General features: G+C 35.6%; 1 pseudogene; it reads right to left on the minus strand.

The window, feature by feature from the left end:
* LOC102918987 (large ribosomal subunit protein eL38-like) overlaps positions 1-15171 on the minus strand; it is a 50017-nt pseudogene extending 34846 nt beyond the window's left edge.
* Between the last annotated feature and the right edge of the window lie 3934 nt (positions 15172-19105).

The raw sequence follows: 19105 nt of genomic DNA on the forward strand, positions 1-19105 counted from the left end.
CCATCATTTTTGTAAATTCTTGCCAAATACATAATAAATTGCAAAACAGTAGAATGCTATAGTAAGAAAGTTGTATGTTTAGAATAGACTGTAAGCCCAGGGTAGTTGTCTAATTATACTATAATTATCTGTACTCTGTTATAAGTAGAATATAATTTAGTATCAGTTTCATGTCAGTATTTTATGACAGAGATTCCCATCTTCCAATTTTTCTTTCTTATTTTTAAATTATCATAATTTAAAATCAGGAGCTTTCTGTATTAAATCATTAATTCCTGACTCACATATAATCTATAAATAAAAAATGTATTGAATACACGTGATATGAAAGCATGGGGACTATTTTATAGAAGGAAGGGGACCAGCAGTGGATCAGAAGAATAGTGGTGGCCATTGAGGGTGGGAGATGAATAAGATCAGAGCATTAATGATATATATGATAGAAAGCATCATAATTAAAGACCAACTTTAGTGACCTTAACCTCATTCATGAAATCTTTCTTAAATTTTCCGAATTTACCCAATAGTGTAAGTTTCATCAGTACCTTCATTTGCATACTCTCTGTTGACCTCACCCAACTCCAAAGGATGGTGCCAAAACTGTGGTCATACAGATGACCCTGATTACAATCCATGTGAGTTGCACAATAAAACCAAAATCACAGATGTAGGAAAGGTGCACGCAAGGAGGGAGTAACTGATATAAGGTGAGAAGAGAAGAGAGAATGTGGATTAGACCAGTGGTTCTCAAACTTCCTAATGATTATGTCCCTTTAATACAGTTACTCATGTTGTGGTGACCCCCAACCATAAAATTATTTCATTGCTACTTCATAACTGTAACTTTGCTACTGTTATGAATAATAATGTAAATAGTTAATATGTGCCCCCAAAGTGATGACAACTTACTTGTTAAGAAACTATGGTTGAGACTATCCAGAATATACTATATACATGCAAGAAATTGTCAAAGTACTAACAAAATAAGACATCAATGAATTGAAAAGAAACTATAATGACATTCACCCAATCATTCAGCAGCAGGCAGACATATTCTCATCTCTCCAACTACCTAGGCTAAAAGTGGATGTAAAGAACATGACCAAAGCATAATGTGTGTATAAAATGAAATTATAAAAGAATAAAAATAATGCACTCTGATTAGAAAAAAAGAAAAATGTTAGGAATTTGGATACTGGTAAATGTAGCAAACAAGGCCAAAAAGGACTCTAGGTGAAACACTATCTCAAACTATCTGAATGTTATCTTAAGATGCAAGTGTTGAGGGAAGGAGAGCTTAGGGGAGCGGGAGATCCCAGCTGGATGAAGAACAGAGAGGGAGAACAAGGAATAAGAGACCATGATGAATGAAGACCACATGAGAATAGGAAGAAGCAAAGTGCTAAAGAGGTCCACAGAAATCCACAAAGATACCTCCACAATAGACTACTGGCAATGGTCGAGAGACAGCCCGAACTGATCTACTCTGGTGATAGGATGGCCAAGCACCCTAATTGTCGTGCTAGAAACCTCATCCAATGGCTAAGGGAACCAGATGCAGAGATCCACGGCCAGGCCCCAGGTGGAGCTCCAGGAATCCAATTGATGAGAAAGAGGAGGGTTTATATGAGTAAGAATTGTTGAGACCAAGGTTGAAAAAAGCACAGGGATAAATAGTCAAACTAATGGAAACACGTGAAGTATGAACCAATAGCTGAAGAGCCCTCAACTGGATCAGGCCCTCTGGATAAGTGAGACAGTTGATTAGCTTGATCTGTTTGGGAGGCATCCAGGCAGTGAGATGGGGATCTGTCCTCAGTGCATGTGCTGGCTGTTTGGAACCTGGGGCTTATACAGGGACACTTGGCTTACCGTGGGAGGAGGGGACTGGACCTGCCTAAACTGAATCTACCAAGTTGAACTCAATCCTCAGGGAAGTTTTTGCCCTAGAGGAAATGGGAATGGAGGGTGGGCTGGGGGGAAGGAGGGGGGGATGGGGGAGAACAAGGAAGTCTGTGGCTGATATGTAAAATTAAATTAAATTATAAAATAAAATAAGATGTGAATGGACTAGGCATTGGTGGCACATGGCTTTAATCCCAGCAGAGCCAGGCGGATCTCTGTGAGTTCAAGGTCAGCCTCTTCTAAAGAGCAAGATCCAAGATAGGCACCAAAGCTACACAAAGAAACCCTGTCTCAAAACACCCCCCCAAAAAAAGATGCAAATGGAAAACATCTATCTATCTATCTATCTATCTATCTATCTATCTATCTATCTATCTATCTATCTATCAACTATGTATCTATCTCTCTCTATCTAACTATGTATCTATCTATCTAACTACGTATCTATCTCTCTCTATGTATCTATCTATCTATCATCTATCTATCTATCTATCTATCTATCTATCTATCTATCTATCTATCTATCTACCTATCTATCCATTTAAGGATTCCTTAGGTATTCTCAATTGCAAGGCATCTAAAACAGCATAAAGACATTTTTTAAATAACTCAACCTAAGGAATTACATCCTAATAAATGGTCAGAAACATTCAATGACTTACTATGCTTTACTTACCTAGTGAGAGAGAAATACGTTCTCCGGTTTAGAATTTTTCAATTTTATGCTTGTTGTATCTTTAAACTAAAGTTGTTTCCTGTGCCTGTGTTATTAATTATCAAAAACTTAAAAATGACATTTTGCTATCAAGTTTCAACATTGTTTCATGAAGACTTTTAGGAAATGGATGACTTCCATCCAATCACCCTCCCACTTTCAATACTCATGAGTTTACTCTACTGTAACAATTTAAAAAATGTGAGCTTACCTTATGTCTGCTAAACCAATCTTTCTCATGCTTTATCTTAAAATAATTTGTTTATGTATAATTACTTGTAAAGAAAAAAAAGGGCCAATTATACCTAATTTCTTTTTGATACTACCACAATGCTACTTATGTTCTTAATCCTAAAATCAACAGAAATGTTTTGTGTTGATTACAACAATCATTTTCCAACAGAACATAATTGTTGGTAGCTTTTAGTATAAATATATCCCCTCTATAACAATGTTGAATTATGTTCTGGTAACCATTAGTTAATGTTATTAATAAAGCACAAATATGAATGGATCTTTAAAAGAAAGTTTCTACACAATTTGTTACAGGAAGTGGAACTGAAGAGGTGAGGTAATTTTTGAAAATATTGAGAAGATAGAAATTATCTCAAAATTATAGTGATAAAAGTTATCTAAAAATCATTGAATGAACTCCTCATTCTTATCATTCTTCTTTACCTTTTTCAAGATATTGAATACCTTGAAGGCATTATTTCATATGTTTATGAGATATAAAATTTGGGTACTCTAAAGTCAGGAGAGAAAAAAATGTTTCACTGAATCATTTCCAAATAACAATTTAGTTGTTCAGTGATTGGTTAGTTTTTCTAATCATTAAAGCCATTAGTTATCACTTATAATACTTACTAACATAGCTGTTACAAAAGCATTGAAAGTCTTCAGTGAGCAAGTTTATAATTAACTGGAGCCATTGTTTATCTGTTTATTTGTTTTCAGCACTGAAGATCTAGCCCAAGGCCTTGACATGCTACTTAATAATTTTCCTCTGAGCTATATCTTCAGGCTATCACAGGTCAAGCTAACAAAAAACTTTGAATATGATTCCATTACAATATTATTTGGCATGGCCTCACTGCTGAGAGTGCCAGCTGTGGTGTATACACATAGAATGACAACAGACAACTAATGACTTCACAAGTTGCTATAGAATATTAAATTATATCAAAATAAAATATAACTGAAAGTTGATCAAAACGGAACACAACTGTTATAATTAAGACATTTTATATCTTGTAGCTGAAATATATATTTGAGTGTCTTAGAAAATATCAATGAAAGGAATAGCTTGTCAAAAATAGTTTATTGTGTGTAAATTTATCCACTTGCTAGACATCAATTTTACAGTTATGAATACATACTGCTATGATTCTAAGGATGAAAAAGCTTTGTGAATGTAGATAGTAAAAGTGATCCTTTGAGAAGCTGAAATGAGAGTTAATTGAAGAAAATTGGTGAAGCTGACTAAGGTCTTAAAAATAAAATTTCCCAAGCATAAAAGGCACACGCCTTTAATTCCAGCACTCGGGAGGCAGCTCCAGATGGATCTCTGTGAGTTTGAAGCCAATATGGTCTACAGAGTAAGATCCAGGACAGGTACCAAAACTGCGCAGAGAAACCCTGTCTTGAAAAATAAAAAATAAAAAATTCCCAAGATAGAAAAAAATTACAAATATGTATCTCTAAGTTTTTAATTAAAGCATACATAACGAGCCGGGTGGTGGTGGCACAGGCCTTTAATACCAGCACTCGGGAGGCAGAGACAAGCAGATCTTTGTGAGTTTGAGGCTGGCCTGGTCTACAGAGTGAGATCCAGGAAAAGCACAAAGCTACACAGAGAAACCCTGTCTCAAAAAACGGAAAAAAAAATACATGACCATATTTTTCATGAAGAATCTCTAATCCTTTTACATAATAATGTTGAAATTTCTTTCATTAGAAGTATAAAGTTACAGTATACATTCATTATTTAGTTCTTGAGTAGTTTAATTCATATGCATGTCTATATGATGCCAAACCCATTTAATGAAAGCTAGAAGATAGTGTCAGACTTTAGATCCAGCTCACTTTGTACTGGACTTCTTTCCCTATACAATCAAGGAGTGACCATAAACAAAATAACTTCATTTTTCAGAGATGGCGAGAGCTTGAAGCAGTCGTGGCATCCATAGTCAAAACCATAAAGAATGAATGCACGATCAGTGCTCAGCTAGTTTTTTCTAGTCTTGTGCAAATCTAAGCCTCCCTGCCCAGGGAATAGAACCACCCATATTGGGCAGGGTCTTCTCACATCAATTAAAAAAACTAAAAAATATCCCAAAGGCATGCTGAAGATAATGAAAACTTGATAATTAAAACTGACCATCAGAGATACAAATGAGAAAATAAAACTCAGGGAGGAGTATCCAAAGACCATGCAGTTTAATAAAATTCATATTTATAAAACTAAGTTCAAAAATAATGAAATTACATATCTAAAATTGGGTACTCTATCTTGAAATATAAGGATGTGATTTGACAAATGACTTCTGATTTTAAACTCTGTAATTGTTAAATGACACTCATCTGGCTGGACATAACATATGTTCATTCATTTGGCATATTAGATTCAAATGAAAAATGTCCAACCATATTCTGGCACTAAAATTTCTATGTTTGGCCCACAGCAACTGCTTATTTGCCATAAAAGAATGAAAAATTCATGGTCTCACGCTGAAGTTCTGGAGAAATTTACTGTCAAGAAATAAATCAGACATAGTGTGCATTCAACAAGGGTCCCAGGGAAAGAATGCCAGGAATGATTCTGGAAATTAGAGATGCTGTTCCTTAAATCAATCACAATCCACTCACTCAGAGAGTTAGAAAAATACTCTATGTCAATTAAAATGGCATATAATTAAAATGTGTGAAAATTCTGTGCTAAGAATCTCAACCATGGATTTTCCTGAAGGAGCAAATTTAGAGGAAGTGGCTAGGGTGAACTGTATTGGTCCATGGAAGACACTGGCTAAAGGTGAATGTGATGATGTCAGAAGCAAGACAGCAATATTGAAGGATGATGTCAGAGGATCTGACTAGAGAAAACACAGACTTGTGTACAAGTTTATAAAAAAGACCCTAAGCAAAACATTTCATAGTGACATAGATGGGGATGAAAGGCAAAGACAGACTGCTGGGTTTATTATGCTGTTAATCTTGATCAAGGCAGTAGCTAAGTGGTATACTACTTGTCTGTTATGCAGGAAGCTGGCTTTGCTCCCTAGTAATTGTGTTTTCACCTGCCTTTCAAAATTAGCACTTTCTCAAAATTCCAAAGTGTGCCTTAAGCTAAAGAGTCTATTTGTTGAGAATGACCAAATCCCTTCTGTCCATGACCTTGAATTTTCTTTTACTTTATCTCTTTTTTTGAAACAAAGACAAAGATGTTTCCTGAAAATGTTCGAGCAACCCATGTGAATAATTTATACTCTGTACCAACTGACTAAAAATGACTGTACTTTCCATGGAGTACTCTGGCATAACATCAGAAGAAATTTCCAGATGCTGATTGAAATGTGCCCACTAGATAGTGTAAGGAAACTGTGCATCAAAATCACAGTATTTGTGGAATAACCAACCACCATTGTGTCAATTCTTTGACTCGTCAGTAAGTCACTTCCTAGCAGTAGACCTATGCCTAGAGAAGTTGAAATATGCATGAGTAAGGTGAGGATAGGGTGAATTTCCAAAGCACTTAGGAGGAGAATTAAAATTGCATATTGAAAAAAAAGTCACAAGGCCATCCTTAGCTGAAGGTAAGAAATAAATATATTTTAGAAGTAAGAGAAAAACAATGAAAGCATGAAATTTGCAGGCAAATGGATGGAACTAGAAAAAATCATCCTGAGTGAGGTAACCCAAACCCAGAAAGACAGTTATGGTATGTACTCACTCATTGGTGGATTCTAGATATAAAATAAAGAACAATCAGACCACAACCCATAGAACCATAGAGGCTATATATATATAGCATGGAGGTCCCTAGGACGACTGTGGCATATAATAAATTTCAGTTTTACTCAATTATTGAAAAAAAAATATAGCCAAATGAAAGGAAACACATGAACTATGAACCAAAGACTGAGGGGCTCCCAGCTGGATCAGGCCCTCTGAATAGGTGAGACAGTTGATTGGCTTGATCAGTTTGGGAGGCATCTAGGCAGTGGGACCAAATCCTGTGCTCATTCCATGAGTTGGCTGTTTGAAACCAGGAACTTATGCAGGGACACTTGGCTCAGTCTGGGAGGAAGGGACTGGACCTCCCTGGACTGAGTCTACCAAGTCGATCACAGTCCTCGGGGGAGGACTTGTCCTGGAGGAGGTGGGAATGGAGGGTGGGCTGGGGGTAAGGGGAGGGCGTGGGAGGGGGGAGAATAGGGGAACCCATGGCTGATATGTAGAACTGAATGGTATTGTAAAATAAAAAATATATATCACAAAAAAAAAAAAGAACAGTTAGCAAGAAGCCTGCCATGGCCATACAGTTTATAAGTGAAAAAAAAATAAAAATAAAAATAAAATAATAAAAAAAAACATAAAAAAAATAAAAAAAAAATAAAAAAATAAAAAAATAAATGTTGATAAACTCAAAAAAAAAAGAAGTAAGATTTAGTGACAATTTATTTTATATTTCCCACTTCCACTGCTTTCATTATGGTGCCTAGCAAAAGAAGATGTCAAACCAATATTGGTATGTAAGGAGATACCCATACACTTGGAAGACTGTGGAGAAGATTATGCAGACTCTCTTCTGGGAACCTTGAGGTGATCGGTTTGATATGTTGACTCCACCAAGCACCTGTCTGCAATGGGTTTCCAAACTTTTGGGCTTAGGGACTCCTGTAGAGTCTTTAAAATTATTGAAGCTTGAAAAGCTTTCAATGTGTGTTTGTAATCAATGCTGAAACTGGATACTACTGATGAAAAAGAGTTTATTGTATGCCTGCCTCCTTAATTTGAATTCTATTATATTGGGAGAGAGCTATTATACTTTGTGCTAGTGTCAACATTCCACAATTTAGAATTACTTGAGTAGGTAACTTCACCTGAAGAATTGGCCTTATTAATGGGGGAAGACCCGTCCCAATTATTGGCAGCACCTTCTGGCAGGAGTACATATAAAAAGGTATTACAGATTATTCTCCGGCCTTCTGTTCTACCTCTTGCCCCATTGTTACTATTGCTGCTAATTCCTTCTGAATATATATATATATATATATATATAAAATATACATATATGAATATATATTATATACATATATATTATATACATATATGTATATAATAAATTCATAATAAATTATATATATTATATATGATCAGAATTTATTAGGTGGGAATAGTCACACACTGGAAGTATAATTGTAACTCTTTTATATCAAGACTTTAAAAAAAAAGAGCAGTTTAGCAACCTGTCAATCTAAAACTTTTAAAAAGCAAAAATTGAAAAAAAAGCAAAAATGACTTGTAAACATAAAAAAGAAATAAAAATGTATATATTTTATTTATTATAAAAGTAGATTTGATATATGGAAATCTGAAAGGATTGGAGGAGTTTTCTATGTAGTCCCCATCCCAAAAATTTAAAACATTGTTCAACAATTGGATATCTCCAATCTTATATCCCAAACATTCTTCTTGGAGACTTCAAAGAAAAAAAGGAAAAAAGAAGTATATAACCAAAAGCTGAAATAATCATAGCATTATGTGTTTTACAACACAGTAGCATAAACTAATAGATTTGAATATCTCTTTATCTGAATATAACAACACAGATTCATCCTATCTCATGATTCAAAGAATCATAGAAAGTATTTATTATACTTCAGGTTAAAAGTAGTACCACTTCTATAATAATCTTATTAGAAAATGTTGTAGGGTTGACATTTTGACACTTAGTGAAATCAGCTGATTTGTTAAAAAAATTTCAGACTGAAGTATGCTTTACTAGAAAAAGAATAGTAGAACAACAAGGCCTATAGGAATTACCAAACAAACACATCAAAGTAGGACTGATACACAAACTGTTGAAATTCAGTCTTAATGGTTGCAACAAATAAGTGGAGGCACATTGTTTTCAATTCTGCCTAAATTGTATGTAATTAGCAGATTAGGACTGAACACTAGTGAAATTAATTATGCTCAATATGATATTTTATTGGTGTTTGTGGACATGGTTTACCTATAGGCAATTAAGATTTATCTTCTGCAATAATTTCTAAGCATAGTCACAACATCACAATATTAGTTCTTTATTGCCATGTAACACATTAGCATAAACACCTAAAATCACAAATCTACTAACCTACACATAACTTAGCTGGGTTCTCAGGTCAGATTCCTGGAACATTGCATGAGAATGTGAGACTGTATTATTAGGATAATTAATTTTCTTATATCTATAGAAATAAAGATCTGGCTTCTCCTTGGTTGTCATCTAGAAACTTTCTTCTAATGCTGGACATATTCTAAAAAATACTCACTTTTCTCAGAGACTGTCTACAGATGAGGAGTAAAAACCAATGCAAGTCAAGGAATCAGTTCTCCCTACAAGGTGAATATGTTGAGTATTTTGTCATAAGACAGAAAACTGACAAACAGAATTACCAAAGATATATCCCAAAGAGGGGATACTTGGAAACCTGCTCAGTGTCTTTCTGTACATTCACCAAAATAACACAGAAGGTGCTACGTCTAAATACCATTTAAAATGTGAGCTTTCATATGGAATTTTTAAGAAGTCAAATAGCCATTTCAGTTAGCTATTAGATAACAACTGTAATGTGTTAGAAACAAATTTTAAAATATATTTTATAAAAGTTACGAAACATGTTAATAAAAATTAGAGTGTATTTCTGAACACATAAGATTTTCATATTTTTACTCTTCAAATGTTCTCACAACTTTCCTAATCAGGAATTTTAATGACTATTTCTTTCAAATCTTGAAAGTTCACTTCAAGGAAAGACTTTGCTCAAACAGAAAGGTGATAAAATATTTAACACCCTTTTCATAACCACTGAAAATCTGTATCATTAGGAGGAACTTTTAAAGAATCTAACAGCTCTGGCTTTTCTTTTTTGATATAAAATATAGAAGGTTCTTGCGATAATGCAAATTAATTTCAAATTCCACAGGCTTTTTAATGTCAAATATATCAAATAGATTTATGTAGTTCCAATTTGTATAACATGTATATATTTCTAGAAAGTCACTCTGAAGTTGTCTGACATGCTACTACAATGACAGAGAAAACACAGAATGAAAAGGTTTATCTGGTGTTGAATTGTGAACTTTGCCCACCAGAGCCTCTTAATCACAGCTTGGAGCTGAATGCATGAATTCCTTGAATCCTTGGGACAAGGTTGCTCCAATATCATTATGAGCCCTTTTTCCTACCAAAGTGAGTTTCACTGTTTAGTACAAGTCTCTGAGAAATAAACCAATTTACTTCTTCTTTACTACATGTGAAGTTTAAGAATATATATATTCCAGCCTTCTCCTTATGAGTTAATTCCCCAGTTAAAGGCTTAGACACTGCATGGTTTATGCTGTGTTATAAGACTTTTAAAGAATGAAAAGTCAGATAAATTTTACCAATTTATTGTCTATAGGCAGTCCCTACCAAATCACACTTGCTCCAGAACCCCAAGGGCAAGCAAGACTCAAGAGGAAATTTGCCTTTGAGCATAGTTTATATTTGCAATCTGTCATCCATCAGCTTAATACTAACATAGCTCAGATGTCATTTAAATGAAGCAAGAGAGCACTCAGGATTGAGAATTTGAGAGAAGCAATGCATTCATGGGAGAAGCTTTGTACTATAGAGGAGAGTAATAGAAATTTGTCACCAACTGACATAAGGCACAGAAACTTTGAAATCTTTTGAAAATTTCAGTGAATATATTTTCACTTATTTTATTTTAGTAATATAAGCAGATAAATACTTAAGAAAACAGAAAACTGTATGTGGTATACATGTAAGTGTAAATAAGCATAACTATGGCTATGATGCTTTTACTTGCATACTATCCAGTTGTAATTAGTTTTATCATTTTTTTAAATGGTCTTTTTTTATATTTACTTTATTTTTAATTCTATGGTGTGTGTATGTGTGTGTGTGTGTGTGTGTGTGTGTGTGTGTGTGTGTGTGTGTGTGTGTGTCTCATAGGACATGCACATGTGAAGATAGGTGCTGATAGAAGCCAGAAAAGGACATTGCACCTCTGGAACTAGACTACTTCATCCCAAGTTAGCTCTTTTGTGAGAGCAATACATGCTGCTAAGCACTGGGCAACTTATGTATGTACTGCAAATGGGTGTTAACCAGACATTTCTCTCCTACCTCCCTGTTCCCAAATTCCTGGCAGCCATCTCCTAAATAATTGACCTGGAGGCTTAATATGAATTATAAATGCTCAGGCTGTAGCTCAGGCTTATTACTAACTAGCTCTTACAATTATATTAACCCATAATTCTTAATTAGGCTTAGACACACAGCTTGATAGCTTTTCTCAGTACAACAGTTTCATCTGCTTCCTCTGTGTCTGACAGGTGACTACTGGTGCTGACCTTCCTCTTTTCAGAAATCTTAATTTGGTTGCTCTGCCTATATTTAACAATTGGCTACTGGCCAATTAGCAATTTATTAAACCAATTTGAATGACAAATCTTTACAGTGTACTAGAGGATTATACCACAGCAAATTGGTGTTACTATCCTCCACAGTGCAGCTAATTTCTTCAACTTGGGTTCAAATGTTGCACATCCCAGTCTCTCTTGCAGTTAGATGAAATCAGGAGATTTGATTCTAATCAATGGCATTCACTTTGTCCATGTATGACATTTTTTGACCAGAATTATAAACCAATATACAAGTTTGCAAAAATCAGTATAGCCAATTAACCTGAATTTGTTGCTTCCTAACATAAATATGTTTTCTCACAGTGATTGAGACTAGGTTCCTAGCAATTCTTGGAGTTTTTTGCTTCATAGCTGTTTCACTCCAATCTCTGCCATGATCCTCTCCTGGTTTTCTTTTCTATGTGTCTCTTTTGTTCTCTCCAAGTGTTAAATGAAAACCATTTGTCAGATCTAGAGATCAACCTAAATATAAGGTAATTTATAAATACATAATGTAGTTTGGATTTTTAGAGAGAGGGTTTCCCTGAATAGCCCTGGTTGCCCTGGAACTCCCTCTACAGACCAGGCTGGGCTCATACTCACAGAAATCCTCCTGGCGCTGACTCCTGAATACTGAGATTAAAGTGTGCATCAACATTGCCTGCAAATTTATATTTTTATTCCTACTGACACAGTGTGTCACTAAGTTCTAGGACAGCCTTGAACTCTCAGTTCTCAGACTCACCTTCCCAAGTGCTGAGAATATAGATGTTCAATCAATGCCCACTATCTGGGCATTTCACTTTCATCTTAAATGTCTCTGCAAGATTAAATAAAAGTATCCTGGATTATGTCACACTCTAAGGCCATACCAGATGGAAAGTTTGAAAGGTTGTTATTCACTGCACTTCAATAGCTAACTCTCCCATGAATTATATTTTCCTTGTAGGAACACAAGAAGCTGATAGCCACTCTGCAGCTAGCAGATGACAAACTTTATCCTGTATCAAAATCATCTGGAGAGCTTGTTAGAGCACGCAGAGTGCTATCCCTGTACCAAAGATTTTGATTTACTCTCAGAGATGGAACCCTGTGTTTGTTTGAGCAAACTCCCTTGTAATACCAGCACTACCATGTCAGCAGACGGCATTTTGCAAACCAGTGTGTGTGAGGGGAAAACACAAGTAAATCACAGTATGGAAGTGAACAGGGGCATACTTTCATTGACAAAGAATTCTATGTTTAAATATAACCTTACGTTACACAGTATACTTCTGAAATACATATTATGTGTTTCTAGGTTACCTGTTCATTCTTAATATAACATTGACTAAGTTGCTACAGATTCCTTGAATATTTTAATTCTAGTAGAAAGACTAATTCCCCTTACTTTTCTTTCTCTAAAAGTTCTTGTCATTTTATGCTTATGCATACAAACTCAACAGAAGTTGTTTTTAGCCATATTTGAAATGTTTAAACTCTCTATTAGTTATCCAAATATGTTTCAATACAATTAAATAGCAGTTTGGGGAATACTGTTGTCTTAAGAGGACTGAATTTCCCAAGAACAAGCATATTTCTACATTTGTTTGATATCCTCCTGCATTCTTCAGGAGCATTTTAATATGTTTATCATGTAGATTTGGATTCATTGAGTATCTCTTGTGATTTAAAGTGATTTTTTTCTTTCAATGGTTCTCTCGGTGTATATTTTCCCCTAAATCATTGTTCTCATATAGAACAGCAATTCTCATGTTCACATTATGTTTTCTTTTTCCAGCAGCCTTCATCAGCTTTGTGTTTTCTCTCTCAGTCAATTTTAATAACCAGACATTAGAACACACCATCAGGAAATAATGATAATTTTGTTCCACTTCTATCAATACCTCTTCTGTTTCTTCCAGTCCACTTGCTTCAGGGCGTTGTCAAATAATGGCAGTCATTATTGATCCCACTCCCTGTCCTCTGAAAAGAAGATGGCTTGCAAAGCTTAAATATTCCTACTGGACAAGTGCTAAACATAAATTTTAGGATGAACACATCTCTGTAGTAAATTATCAAAGAAGCAGATGTCCTGAGTATTTGCCATAGGCCAAAAGCTTTCAAATTAGAAAATTCGGTGAATTCTTCAGATAGGTTACTGCATTATTCAGAATAGAATCTGTACAACAGATAGTAGAATGTGGGTGTCCATGTTTTATACTACATTTTATTTATTTATTTTTTTGCATTTTAAGACAAATACTCTTTTATTTCTGTTAAACTGGATATACAATTATTGTTCCCTAGGCAACCAACTTTTGCTTATTACTACAGTTTCACATTAATAAAACACAGATGGTGAAAAGACAACTTTGATTGTGAAGATCTAATTACAATAATAAATAAAATAATTTATACAAGTTTCCTTTTTTTTCCTTCTGACTTTTCTATAAGGATCATATCATTAAAGCCCTATAGGGTTGTTTTGGCTTTACCCTTAGGAATGACTCTTGATTTGTTTTGTTTTGATACAGAAGCAAATTTTGTTTTTTAAAAGTGCCTGATGGAGAATCTATACTGTACCCCCAACAGGTAATGCACTAAGTGAACAGCATAATCTAATACCCCTCAACTATTTTCTGGGCAATTTATATAGTAAAACATGTAATAAAAAGTCATGGTTATCAGACACAGGCAGTATCACTTGCCCTCACTGAATTACTTCAAAGTGCTAACTGTAAAATCCTGGCTGTCTCTGAGAAGGGGTCATAACTGCTTTGCTATGGTGGGTTTTATTATTTTATCCACATTCCCTTTAAGAGTTAAAGACTAAAGACCTGTAGTGAATTTTCTTGACTCTTTAATGCTTTCCTCTACCTTGCCTCAGTCAGCTCCCACTGTGGTGGTATTGTGTTCCCCAAAATATTGTGTACTCTAATAAATTTATCTGGGGTCAGAGAACAGACAGCCACTAAATACAAAGGCTAGAAAATGGTGGCACTCACACCTTTAATCCTAGCATTCCAGAGACAGAAATCCCTTTGGATCTCTGTGAGTTCAAGGCCACATTGGAAATAGCCAAGCATGGTGACACACACCTTTAATCCCAGGAAGCAAGTCTTTAATCCTAGGGAGCGATGGTAGAAAGCAGAAAGATATATAAGGCTTGAGGACCAGAAACTAGAGGCATTTGGCTGGTTAAGCATTTGGCTGGTTAAGCATTCAGACTATGGAGCAACACAGTTCAGCTAAGATTCATTCTGGATGAGGACTCAGAGGCTTCCAGTCTGAGAAGACAAGACCAGCTGAGGATCCAGCGAGGTGAGATAGCTTTGGCTTGTTCTGTCTCTCTGATCTACCAGCATGGACCCCAATATCTCGCCTCAGGTTTGATTTTATTAATAAGAACTTTTAAGATTCCTGCTACATCCCACTGCCTGATTGTAAGGAGAAAAATCCCTGAGATCATGGAGTTTTGAGTCAGTGATTCTCCAGCATACAGTGTTTGACACTAAATACTTGCTTTTCCCTCTATATCCCTATTATCTATTTTTCATTGTTACTTTTTAGGTTTGTTTTTTTTTAGAATATAATAACTAGATCAATCCCCCTCCTTTTTTGCCTCCATACTCTCTCATATACCTCTATTTCTCTTATTTAAATCTATAGCCTCATTGTTACATGTAAATATATGTATACATATTTATATTCCTAAATATAATATGCATAGTGTGTATATTATTTGTATTTATGGTTTTCACAGCTTACCTTTTGGTATTGAATCCAACTGTTGTGCTCTTTCCTGGTAAATCATTTCTACTACTCTCAGAATTCCTTAATTTCCTGAAGTTTTCTACATAGAATTTAGGCCCATAGTTTCCCCCATCCATATTGGCATGTCTATTAAAGTTGCCATTGCTCAGCTCATGCCTAAGCACTTAGGTTGATGAAACTTTACGAGTGTAGATTCTGATGTTTCTAGGAGTCACAATTTCACTGTAAATACCTAGATTCTCTGGCTTTTAAGGTCTTTCTGCCTCCTCGTCTACAATGTTCCCTGAGCCAATACCGTCTAACCAAAGCCAACAACACCAGGCATGAGAAGCCCTTTTTCAAGTGATTGTCTAAGAGACTTCCATGAAAGTTCAGGCTATTTATATTGTTCTTAGTTGCTCACCAGAGGTGAAAGGTAAGTTTGTACTACTGAAGACACCACACACTTCAGATGTTAGATCCAGAAACCCCTGAGTTGGAACTGACCTTAAAGCCTCCTCCCTGAGGATTATTTTCCATAGTTCCAGCAGACACCATGCAAGCTTCCAAAGGAGTTAAGTATGTAATCAAAGTCTTACCCAACTCTGATACCTCTGGATCACAACAGCCAGCATGGCACAATAATATCAATGGTTCACTGGTGACATGCATACCTTGGCAAAATCCAACAGCTTTCTAATTGGACTTAATTCCTGCTCACCAAAAAGAAAACCATGCCCAGTAATAGAAACCTAACCAACTACTCAGAGCTAGTTAAGTCATGCATCTTGGAGGAGAACTTACAACCACTACTTACTTAACCTGCACAATCCCTATCTATATTATAAATGTTTCTCCTTAAACACACAGATAAGTGTAGGTCTCCCCCCCCCCTCATCAAGGAAACACTTCTTTGCAATAGATTGAGACCATTAAAGGAAACCACTAATAATCAAAATGCTGGGTTGTGAAGCCCAGGACCAAGGAGAAAATTAGAAAGAAAAAAAAACTCCTTAAACTCTTTTTAAAACCCTCAAAATTTAGAGTTTTTCAGTTAGGGCATATATGTTATAAGAGGAACATTTTAACATAGGTCACATTTTAACTTTATCTTATGTATTATGTCATTGTAATTGATACCTTCCATTTGGAATGTTAATCTCACCTTCTTCCTGGAATTTTGTTTCTAGTATGTTGTATCTGAGATTATAATTGTTGAAAATTATGCTGTTGTTTTTCTTTCCAATATCATTCTGTCATAATATTTTTTCTAAGCCAAATTAAAATTGTGTGTGTGTGTGTGATTTATATACATATGCCAGCATACAATTGTCTTTTATTAATGGTAATGGATCCTTTACACCTAGCCTACACATATTGTCTATCATATTTATGTCACATATATGTTATTGATATATTGCAATGTAAATATTTGTACTGATTTGGAAATGTTGGTAAGAAAACTAATTATTGCCTACAGATAGAAAAAGTAATTATTCAGTAGAGAATTCAATTTGTGGTTCTTTGAACCCATGTATGTGCTTTCTTATATTTAAAGCTACAGCCTGGACATGAGTGGGAGCAATGAAGGGCGAGGGTTGAGGGAAAGAGAGTGGGAGATCCTAGCTGGATCAAGAAAAGAGAGGGAGAACAAGGAATAGGAGACCATGGTAAATGAAGACCACATGAGAAAAGGAAGAAACAAAGAGCTTAAGAGGCCCACAGAAATCCACAAAGATACCCCCACAAAAGACTGCTGGCAATGGTCGAGAGACAGCCGGGACTGACCTACTCTGGTGATGGGATGGCCAAACACCCTAATAGTTGTGCCAGAAACCCCATCCAAGGACTGAGGAATCTGGATGCAGACATCCACGGCTAGGCCCCAGGTGGAGCGCTGGGAGTCTAATTAGTGAGAAAGAGGAGGGTTTATATGAGCGAGAATTGTTGAAACCAAGGTTGGATAAAGCACAGGGACAAATAACCAAATGAATGGAAACACATGAACTATGAACCAAAGGCTGAGGGGCCCCCAACTGGATCAGGCCCTCTGAATAGGTGAGACAGTTGATTGACTTGATCTGTTTGAGAGGCATCTAGGCAGTGGTACCAGGTCCTGGGCTCGTTGCATGAGTTAGCTGTTTGAAACCTGGGACTTATGCAGGAACTCTTGGCTCAATCTGGGAGGAGGGGACTGGACCTGTCTGGACTGAGTCTATCAGGTCGATCCCAGTCCTCGGGGGAGACCTTGATCTGGAGGAGGTAGGAATGGGAGGTGTGCTGGGGGGAAGGAGAGGGGGTCAGGAAGGGAGAGAGCAAGGGAATCTGTGGCTATTATGTAGAACTGAATAGTATTGTAAAATAAATAATAATAAAAAAAATGCCATCACAGTTAAAGGAGATAATATACTTTATTTGCTTAGTATAAGACACAGAACATTCAGGATGTTTAATTATGCATACTTCCTGCCTTCTATTTAAAACTAAACCTCATGCCATGACAATGAAGAGGGATTGGGTGAGATCATTGGAAACTTTTATTTGTTTTTCTTCAAAGTTTGTTCACACTGAATAAATCTTCTTTCTCTGCTTTTCACTATTATTTGTCATTGTGATTGGCAAATTGGCAGGGGTAGGGGAGTATGGTTGAGCTTAGCCGATTGAGGCTGCCAGTGACCAGGCTTTGATCTGAAAGCTCCATGAACCAGAAGACATCAATTTGGTTCACAGTTAAGTTTGTATATGCTCTAGTCTTTCTCTCGTATTTTTTTAATAATTATAAAATGGCTACCAATGTGAATATAGGAAGACAGAAAGGGTTTAGATACCTCAAATTTGGCTAAACTGTAAGCAAAAAAAAAAATTATCAAAGTCTGTTTTGTAGTTTCCTTTGGTAAGTAGAAACTGAGAAGTCAGGCTTGTGATCCTAAGTGCTCAAATGACTTAGAGAACATAACTTAGAGAACAGAGTCAGCAAGGATTCAATTGGATAAGAATCTAATAAAATTATTGAAGTACTTTAGTATACAGAAATTTTTGAATTATGTGTTTGACATGTTAAAATTCCACAGTAAAATTTTAATCCTTAGGTTATTTCTTGCATAGCCTTATTAGTTTTCCAATAAATTGAATTCATAATGAATTATTTTAAATTATATGAAAAGATTTTGATTTTAATACTCACATTACTCTATTTTTTATTAGAGGAGAGTTAGAGGCCAATCCCAGAAATATTTATAGCAAAGCTTACATTGATGTGAAAGGAAAATCAATGGTTGTAAATATATTAATCTCAGAAAATGAGAAATCTATTTACTAGTAAATGAATCTATTTATTTCAGGTTCTTCTTATAAAATCTATTTATTTCAGGTTCTTCTTATATTTTGAATATTTATTTTTATTTATGTATATTTCTGTGTCTGCCATGTGTGGGTGTGTACCCACAGAGGAAAACAGATTATGTGAGATTCCATGAGCTAGAGTTTCAAGAGGTTGTGAGCTGTAAATCCAGGTCCTAGGAACTAAACTCATGTCCTCTGGCAGAGCAGCAAATGCTCTTAACCATTGAGCACTCTTTCCCATCCTTGTTTTTAAACTCTCTTGCAAATGCTTCTATGTTTTTCATAATAGGACATCGGGCATAGCTAGTGAGATATTTGTGGACTGAAGGTCATTGAGGATCAACCATCTTTCTTATGATAGGCTATTGATAAAACCATAATCTGAAACTGCAGGGCTTTCCTTAGTGATCAAAAGAATGAGAGTAAAGCCAAATATCTGTCCTCAGGTAGAGACACAGCATCCTAAAATGCCTGAAATATCATGAGATTACTATTTAGAAAGATACTTTCTGAGAAAAATAAAAAACCATATCATTGTGCCTTCCTTTAAGAGTTAATTCAAATGGGGGCTGTGAAGACAGTGTAGTCACTGAAGCAGAGTTCATTCAAACCACAGAACACACCTAAGCCAAGTGTAGTGATGCAAGTATGTAATCCCAGAGCTGGGGATATAGAGACAGGTGGATTTCCGGAGCTTACTACCAGCCAGCCTAGTCAACTCAATGACCC

Source organism: Peromyscus maniculatus, chromosome 4 (assembly GCF_049852395.1).
Source record: "Peromyscus maniculatus bairdii isolate BWxNUB_F1_BW_parent chromosome 4, HU_Pman_BW_mat_3.1, whole genome shotgun sequence".
Taxonomy (NCBI): Eukaryota; Metazoa; Chordata; class Mammalia; order Rodentia; family Cricetidae; genus Peromyscus; species Peromyscus maniculatus.